The sequence below is a fragment of the Ixodes scapularis genome, unplaced genomic scaffold, assembly GCF_016920785.2.
Source record: "Ixodes scapularis isolate PalLabHiFi unplaced genomic scaffold, ASM1692078v2 PGA_scaffold0__279_contigs__length_252992795, whole genome shotgun sequence".
NCBI lineage: Eukaryota > Metazoa > Arthropoda > Arachnida > Ixodida > Ixodidae > Ixodes > Ixodes scapularis.
In genome coordinates this window covers 133,261,901-133,271,919 of record NW_024609835.1, presented here as the reverse complement: position 1 = coordinate 133,271,919, position 10,019 = coordinate 133,261,901, and positions in this window count along the sequence as shown.

Below are 10,019 nucleotides of genomic sequence, written 5' to 3'. Positions count from 1 at the left end.
AGATTCGAGAAATGTTGAGACCACGAAAAGGAAGTCGTTTACAGCGGTTCAAACTGGCTTCAGTGCGCTACTATGGCTTTAGAAACTGAAACTATATGCAATTAAAAATTATTCCAAATATTCAAAAGCATCTTGCAAGCTTAGGCTTGATTGATGTAAATACCAGAGTGTTAAATTGTAAAACGATAATATAAAGGGATATTCTTTGGCAACTGTTTTGGAAGGTACGTAACAGGTTGTCACTATTTTCATTAACTTTTGACTGCTGCACTGCTATCATATCTGTTTAAAAAGAAAAAAAAATGGCATGTCACGTGTAGCATGTCCCCAACACAAAATATTTCAGGTCAACGTTTCCAAAGGGCTGCTCGATACTGGCGGCGCGCGTCTTGCCCGCCTTAGAGCGCTAGCACAACACCGCTAGAAGCGCCATATAGCTGGTGGGGTTACAGACATCAATTGATCTATAATTATGTTCGCGACTACATTGCATATACGTGCTGACGGAAAGCTCGAAGCAATAACAATATTGCCAAAGTCAAATTTGTGATGCGGTACCAAAAAAGCTTCAGCACTGTAGGTATTGAAAGGTATAATGTAAAACACGACAATGCTTTTCATATTAAAATATGCAGATGTTGTCTAAAATTTATTTTTCACCACAGTCGTATTTGTTTTCGACGCTTAAAAAAACATACGGTAGGAAATTAAGCACTCTTAGTTAAGGTATATATTTCCACACCGATGAGGACGTTCTTCAAGGGGCCTAATATACTTAAGCTTCGAACTACCGCCTTTTGCAATCTTCCGGGCGTCGCACCGGAGCCTTTAAAAAATCCCTAAAAATAAAATGGTTATAAAAAAAAAACTTTCGGAAAAGAAAAATTCGTCAACAGCGGCGGACTTTTGAATTGCACACAACACACAAATTAGCTAAATAATTTACTAAAATTAACTAATCCATTTTATTTTAACTATTCGCAACTCCAGCGCGCCGCTCGCCCTCAAGCGGACGAACGGAGAACCAGACGAGCGGGGACGGCAGCGGCGGAGGCGGCGCAGAAACGGTGGCAGGGACTGTCTGCCTTGATGCGGGAAGCCATTTTGACGAAAAAAGTAAGCGCGTTAAAAAAGTAATTCTTATGCTCCGTCTTGCAACAGCTTTGTACGAAGGACCGGGATGTCTAATTTCATTAGTGCTGCTCTTGCATCGCATACGCTGCGGATTTCTGGTCTCGTGCATGGCCGCCAGCTCAATCTGTGCTGAACTTGACGGAAAGCGCTCCCGGTAAATATTGAAAAACTCTATAGTACGGACTACGGAAAGTCTATTCTTTGCCATAACTAGGAGAAAACTCGTCGCGCAACGGTATGTCGAGCAATACAAATCGGGAATGGGTTCGCTTTTTAAGGCCATTACAAGGAGCATTACCATTTACTCCAAGCACTTTAAAAAGACAGAATATCCGTACTTGCTTTCAGGTAATTACAAAGCAAATAAAGAAATGCTCGAAGCATTTTAAGCGCATCTGTGTTAGCCAGCCGTTCGTGACGAGAGCTTAGAACGCGCAGTTTTGGCCAGAAGGACCGGAATGTTGCAAATAACATGGTACAAAAATGTTTGGTATATTAAAATATTTACTTTTGATAGAGCAATAAATAAACCCCCTAAACGCGCCGATTATGTTAATAGGCAGTATTTGCATAGCGTACGACACCCCTAAACTTCAGTTGGACGTACAGCGCACTGACGTTAAACCGGCGCAGCCAACTTTCACGAGCTGCTTGATAGCCGAGTTAATTAATTTTTTTAATTAATAATTTTATTTTCCTTTATTTACAAAAGAGGGAGATAAGGCAAAAAGCTGTATGGCTTGCAGCTTGACGAGGCCCTGCTCCGTGTAGCAAAGCAGCAGAGACATTTCAAACAGGACAAGCAAAAGACAAAGTACTACACCTTATTGTATGGATTATCTACAAAAAGAGTCGTTAACACTGTTTTCCGATAGCATTTCGCGTAGCCTACCCTTTGATTTTTTAGTAATGTCAATATTTTCACCTTCGAGCTCCTTTAAACGTGACGGTAGAGTATGTTTTAGAGAAGGGAGTTGTAAAACTTATTAAAATAGCTTAAGTAAGTCTAAATGACTAAAAAAAAAGAGTAATCGTTTTTTTTTTTGTTTTATTGCAAAACCTAAGTGCGTTTTTTAGTTTTGTTTTTCTCTTTGACGCGTACGTACTTTAGCTGTTTAATATGTTATAGTGCGTCGTCATCAAGCCTCTTGTAAAAGTTAGGGCCGTCAGTTTGACGTCAGTGGGCTTCACGGCGAACTGAAGATTCAGAGTGTCGTACATGTGACAAGGAGTGTAAGGACTGCAACATTTTTTTTTTTTTTGAATAATGAGCACGGCAACGCTCCTGGCGCGCACTGAAAATTGTGCTTCGTAGGCGCAGCGCCAGCTTGCAGCTGTAATGCTACACCGCACGGTAGCCTGCGGTAACAAACTCTCAATCAATAACCATAGAGCAGTTTGATTACGTGTTGCAATGCACCGAAAACCGAGACGGTCAGCAGCGAGTTCTGAGGCAGTGACGCGAAGACACCAATACTGTGAACGCTGCTCTTCCGAGGCTTGACGGTCACCGTTCGCGGCTCTTTTTTTTTTTTTTTTTTTTTTTTTTAGCACTAATGGCCAGGCAAAGCGCAAACATATCTTCATCACCCTCGAAAATATTGTGCCACAAACAGTAACGTGGCCGGTGCCTAAAACGCGCAGGCTCACCACAAAGCTTCGCACTTTGAGGTTTCTGCAACTTCTAAATAACACCATGCTCGTTTTCCTAACGTGCATCAGCATCTCGGTCACCTGTAATATGATCCCTCCCTAACCGCTTCGCATTTGTAAAAAAAATTAATCATTTTTAGCGCGCTGAACAGCGTCAGCGGGCAGGCGCACGGGGTATCCTGGAGAATCTATTCCCGTCTCTTCCGCCATCTTGGAACTACACTGTTAGCGAAAATGTAATATTACGCCTGTTTACACCCCATTTTTACTCGTTAGCATATTTTTACACGCTCTGCTAGTGATAAATCGTCAAAAAATTACTTGGGGTAGTAAAAATTGGTGTTTCGGTTTCGGTTTACACGACTAGGCGTGTAAGCAACACTGAAAACACCCCAGCCCAACACCGCCAACACCCCAAAACGTCGAGCGCCATGTTGCTTCTGCCTCGAAGCCGTACGGCGGACGTAGCAGTCGAAGGTGAGTGTTTGATTTTTTTTATCACGTTTGTATAGAATGGAGCACGTCTCAGATTTTTGTTACGTGCCGTTCAAGAACGTTAGATTTGCTTTGAGCAAGCCGGCTCAGGCGTTAAGCCCGATTCACACAACCGGTGTTTAGCCACCCCGTCGATTGGAAACGACTCGACTGCTCGCCGGTTCTTTTGCGCGAGCTTTCGCTCGGGCGCTGTGAACCCTATGAACTGTGGAGCTGCAGAGAGCGGAAACCGAAGACACCGTCGCATAAGAGTGGCGAAGCCGTGATCCTGCGCTCATCGTTGTCCCGCCGCTCTCTCCGGCAATATCGACACTTCGCAGCTGGGTGTCTCGTATTTCGACGTTTTAGAGAAACTTAGCAAGCGCGAGGAGTCTCTATATCGTTTTCTCCGTCGCCTGCGTGGAGGAAACACGGTGGCGATAGAAACCTATGCTCATGCAGTCAGTCAACTTGGACAATCCCCCTGTTCCCTCAATCCTATCGCATTCTTTGACTGCGTTTGTGACAACAACGTTTCCCCAGTGTGAAAGCTTTCACTCACAACGGGCTACAAACTGGGTTGTGCGTTGCATGTAGCCCTGAGGGAATTCTTCGCCGGAGACACCAGCACATTAGTTTCATTGGTAAGGTGACCGGCCACTAACGTGTTTGGCAAATGAAGCGATCACGGGTAAGTAGAAATGCAAACAATGTTGAATGAATATTAAGGTGGTTGTAGCCAGAGCCTGCCAGTTGAAATTTCTAAACCTCAACATTTAACAGTATAGTCTGCGGTAACTTCTTTTTGCACTTGGGATTGCAATTTTAAACACAAAGCCACTTCACATAGCTGTCGAAAATCGTGTAAACAACAGCAGTCATCGTCCCCGGTTCGGATGAGCGAAGCCTTAGCTTGATGAAAAGAATGGCGGTCTATACTTCTTGGTTGTTTCAATCACAACCTCGCACAGCTGAACACACAAACAAATCAAGGAAATATATCCCCCACTGGCTTGCAAACCACAGCACACAAGCAGGGTACATAGCAGAGCAGAAAACACTGGCAATGAGCAAACGGAGGCATGCAGCTTCCTTTTTTTTCCCTCGGCGAATGATTGGTTTGCTGCAGCATTCCGTAAGCACGTCGACATTCAAAAGTTGAGCCTGATCTGCCTTGCAGTGCCTTGCGGAACGGCAAGTATCGCCCACCATTCCACAAGGCACTGCAGGACTCGCAAATGTGTGAACAGTGCTTTGCAATAAAGGCCATGATCGGGCAGCAGGTGCCCATCTAAAGACATTTAATATTAATTGGCATTGAACTAAGCTTTGGGCTTCATCACGTAGCAAGCATGGGTGAGGTGTAATTCAAGAACATTTAATGTTCGACGAGTTTAATACTTTGTGGTGCTTTCCCATCTGTTTCGGTGTCACGGAGTGGGGTTCAAATTAATAAAAAAATTCAATGATCCACTCTGAGGATAAACGAGAAATTACGGGAAAAGAACAAAAGAGCTAAGTTCGACCATTGACTAGCGCTAGGTTCACGCCTGGTGTATAATCAGTAGAGAAAGACGATGACACAGGGAGCATAAGCAAACAAAAGATTAGATTTAATAAAGTGAAAAACTAAGCTGTACACGGCAATAGAGCACTCAACACAAACCACCCTCCAGCTCAAAGCTATGGAGCCCTGCGAGCCAGAAACTAATACTAAAAAGACTCGACGCTCATAAAACCGGAATAAGCCAACAAAACAGTGACGAAAACCCGACACTAACAACGAGAGCAAACCGAGATGGAACTCGAACGTTACCGCTACACACATGGGATAATCCCCCAAAACAGTCGCGACAGAAAGTAGCACTGTGTAAAAATCTTCCCAACATTCAACAATTCGTACTTCAGAGCCAGAGAATGAAGTAGACAAGTCCTAGAAAACCAGGCTTAGCTTTCCGGTAGGTGCTGAGTCCAGAGCAGTCTGTAGTCTGGAGTTGTCGGCCTAAGAACGGCGTCTCGGAGTCCGGCGGTCCAATTAGAAGCTTGATGAGGTCGACACCGCGCACCACACAGCCACACACGCTTCAGCACAACAAACTCAAACGCTTGCCCGACAGGCAGGGCAGAAGCCAAAATTTACACGTTCCAAGACTCATCTGCAGGGAGTAACCGCGTTGAGCAGCGACCCGGCCAGCTCTGGGGTTGGACTACCTTCTTTGTTCCCGAACCCCCTTTTATAGGCTCGTCTACCGACCAACCTCCCGTTTCCCCGCCTTTCGGGTCAGTCAACTTTCAAGAAAAACAAAGCTACACAGCAGCGACCCAAATGGCAAAACCTATTACATTTTTCAGACAACCAAACATATGTGCCCATCCATTCCCCCGTACGACTCCAAAAACATCAATTATTGCCGATACATAGAACACGACAGGCGGCAGACTGAGCAAAGCCGCCGCCTTCAAAAAGCGCGCTAGCCAGCGTAAATATCTTTGTATCCCGGCGGCGCCCCCGCATGTCAAATCGGCACCATACGCGAGCCAGCATACGCACCCCTCCGTCCGCGAGGTCAAAGCCACAAACTGTGTCCTGGGATGATCTACGTCGCCCGTTAACAAACCCCCATTCCACAAACGTGCAAATTCGTTAGGGACTTAGAAAGAAACTACGACGGGATGAACTGAGATTAAAAGTGGCACCACACTCCCCCTTTTTCACCGTACCAACACTTAAAGTGGTCCAAAAAAAAGATCATAAAAGTATTTAAAAAAATGAAGAGAAGCCTGAATTTGTGACACCCGGTTTTTTCCATCCTGTGTTTTTTTAGTGCTTTTTCTATTACGAAGCAAGACATTATTCCAGCCGTAGGCACCAGATGTAATTCCCGTCTGCAATCATAAGATTATAGGATCCTAACTGCCGGCAGCAAAGTGTCAATTACATCCGGCTTGTGCATACAGTGCAACATCTTTTGCTATTCAGCCGATCATCACTTTACAGCCTGGGTATCTGTTCTTGTAAACGACAGTAGTGCTACATGTTAAACGGCTCTAAAGCGATAGAGCAAACTCACATCTCATTATCTTTTAGCTGAATAAACTGTTTGTTTGGTTATGCTTGTTATCCAATCTTTGTTTTAAATTTAATTTTCTCATATAAACACATTACATTATAGAAAAAAAATATTTTTATTGTACGGAGGTGTCCATATTAAGAAGACTTGACTGTATCATCTTTGAAACTAGCTTGCCACAGCCAGTGTTATAATATGTATTGATTTTTTATACAGTGCCTGCCTTTCCTTGCCCCTTGTGAGGACGACTGAGAATGCGACTTTGCGCCACAACGACGGATGGCAAGTATCCCAAGTGTCGTCACCTATAGTGGTCATGTGCTATGTGTTCGCAGCATTGTAGGCCGACCGTGGAGCACTTTCAAAAGGGAACTTTCGCCGCGTGCACAGTATGACCGTGTACAATACGGGGCACGTACAGTCAGAAGAATTATGAGAGGGGACATGCGGGCGCGTGTCACTTGGTACAGGCAGAGCAGCCTAGCAAGTGTCATGCTTGTGCACTGAGGGGCCCTGGTTTGAAGAGCCGAGGCAGAAGTTTCAGTGGCGGTGTCACCGCCCTGGCGGCTTGTCGCCGAAGCAGAAACGGGGTTAGCTAGCTTTGCTCGTGGCTGGCTTTGTGTAGTGTGTGTAGACCGGGAACGTAGGCTTATGAACTTAGGCAACAAGAATACTACACGGCTTTGGTGTTTTGGTATGAGCAACAACTGTGACACTATCTGCTATGACTAGCTACGACCACCCACCGCAGCGGTGAAGGCATCGAAGAAGCAGAACCTGTGTATTACGCCGTTGCCGTAACCCAACAGTGCTCATTTGTCATGGAGGGCTTTCCGCCCAGAGACTGCTCGTCACAGAGTGTTATTTCCCGTGTTTCTCTTTGTGTGCTCAGTGGCTGGACGGGCCTCATACAGCAGTTCTTCAGGCTCAAAGGTGACTAAAAGTTGAGGGTGGATGGACTTGCAGCAATCCCCTCGGTTGGTGCGTGTGACAGAACCTTTGTACGGCATCATCGGGAGGATACTGTTGTAAGTTAGCAAGTTGTCCAATTGTATGTTGATTATGCTAATATTTGAAAAATCTTGTTTAAAAGGATGCTGGACCAAAATTTGGATTTCATAAAATAAGGCTGCGGAAGCTTTGAATGGGAGCTCTACAAACTCGGAAACATCACTCATACATTAATATCTCAAACGGATGGCCGTATTCTTGGAAAGGAAAGGGCGCAATCAAACAAGAAATGTGACATCGTACTTCTCCTGGTACACTTTAGAATGAGGGGAAGCGGCCTCGCTTCTCTCATTCCCGCTTCGGTTTACCTGCTTAAGGGGATGAAGCATAGAGGAGAGGGAATGAGAATCGCGACATCACATGTCTCGTCGGCCTTGTTGAATCCCACATGTTTCCAAAAATACGGCCATCCGTTAGAAATAATGCTCTATGTGTGATGTTTTGGGGGTTTTGCAGCGTCCCGCCTACCGCCCCAGTGTTGTTTTGCAAGCTTCGAATTTCGGTTAAGCATACCTTTTAAAATGAATAATTCTATCATCAGAATGTTAGAACATGTCAGTTCTACACAGCTACTCTCAAACATTTTCGAGTGGTCTCGCCTGCCAGATTCAGGCGAGACCACTCGAACATGTACATAGAGATGTAGACATAAAAACATGTACATGTTTTTATGTCTACAGCACAAATAGTTCCTATCATGCACTGTAAATAGCTGTCAATTGACAGACTGGGTAAAAGAGTGAGCACAAACAAGTCCAACTACCAACAATGCCATCCATGGCCAATCTTGGACACCATGTCTTACGTTATGTGGCCTCAGCGGTCTTTGTATAGTTCTTTTCATTGTTGCCGGTAGAGCAGCTACCGATAGGGGGGCTTGCGAGAACGTCAACTTTGAAATGCAGTTTCTTCACATAATGTTTGCATTTTGGAAAGTTTCTACACATATACCTTGAAGTCGCTATTGTACGGATGAAACAACTTTGTAAAAGTGTTTATGAAAACTTTGGCAGGGTTCTCTTTAACGTGCCTGACTTACAACAAGGCTGTCCAACTTGAGAAATTTCACTGGTGGGAAGCTTATTTTCATATAAGAATGGTGTACTTCTTCACAGCGCTGTATGTATGCAATAGAAGCTCCAGATGTGTTCAATAAAAGTAGCATTTGCTAATATTGTGTTTGCTGTGTATCTGATGCACTAGGTTGTATTTGTTTTGAACGCTTGCTACGTTTAGGCTATAAAAAATACTCTAAATTTTATGCCGACAATCTTATTGAAAAAGAAGTGTTCGGTCTGAATAAAAGATTCCAGAAATTACACTAAAATAAATTGCTACTTGGGGTAGCAAAAATGGTGTTTTACAGTCGACTCTCATTATTTCAAACTCCAGGGCCCGTTTGCTCGAAGCGCTAACCCCGGCTGAAGTTAGCCGCAGTACCTAGGAGAGGGATTTTCAAATCACGTGACTGGCTCGGTAGGGATGCGGGTAAGCGTGGCGGTGCCCCGGTGAGTGAGCGCCGCACGCTTTGGAACTAATATGTCGTTGTAGCTGCAATACCGGGCGCGTTAGTCAGCAACGAATGGTGGAGGAGGCTTTCGCTTTGCCTTACCTCACTTCATCACAAAGCATGAGCAAGGCTCTCGCCGCATTTTTTAGATAGTCTTTCGACTCTGGCCATTCTTAAGCCTAAATGAATGCGGTAATTAATTGTCGGCTTGGCAACATCTTTGGAAAGCGGATTGTCTTGACTCAATCGGTCGGGTATTGATTGCACACAAAAGCAGACAGCATCCCTATAGACCTTTTTCTAAATTACCCAAGCATCGAGAAGAACGCTGGAAGTATAATTCTGCGGTCCGCGCGCACTGGCCTTCATCTTATAAAAGATTCGAAGTAAATAATCATAATAAAAATTTTACCAACGCACGTGCAAGACAAAATTTGTTTTAGACTTTTTGCTTTAGAACAGTTACTACTTCAGACGCCAGCACGTGCAACGCGTATAACTACACTTGTAGCATGCACCTCTGTGCTTGGGAAATTTAGAGAAAGGTCTAATATGGTCTATTGGGACGCTGTCTGCTTTTGTGTGCTATTAACACCCGGCCGATTGAGTCAAGGCAATCCACTTTCCAAAGACATTGCCATGCTAACATTTATCGCGTTCATTTAGGCTTAGGAATGGCCACAATCGAAAGACTATCTAAAAAATGCGGCGAGGTCATATGCTCATGCTTTGCGATTTAAATGAGGTAAGGCAAAGCGAAAGCCTCTGGCACCATTCATTGCTCACTAACGCGCCCAATATTGCAGCTACAATGACATATTAGTTTCAAAGCGAGCGGCGCTCACTCACCGGGGCACCGCCATGTTTCCCTGCATCCCCGCCGAGCCAGTCACGTGATTTCAAAATCCCTCTCCTAGGTACTGCGGCTAACTTTAGCCGCGGTTAGCGCTTGAGTAAACGGGCCCTGGAAGCCACACACTTTAGTTTGAAATATCAGAAGATTGAATTATCACAATTCATCTAAATATTGTCACGAATAAAAACATACTCATTTATTAAACTTAAAATCAGTGTGTTATGCGCCGAGCTTGTGCTGAGAAACATAAATTAACAAAGACCTTTGATGGTGTCGAAAGGACAACTGCCCCAAGCAGCCATGCGAAGGT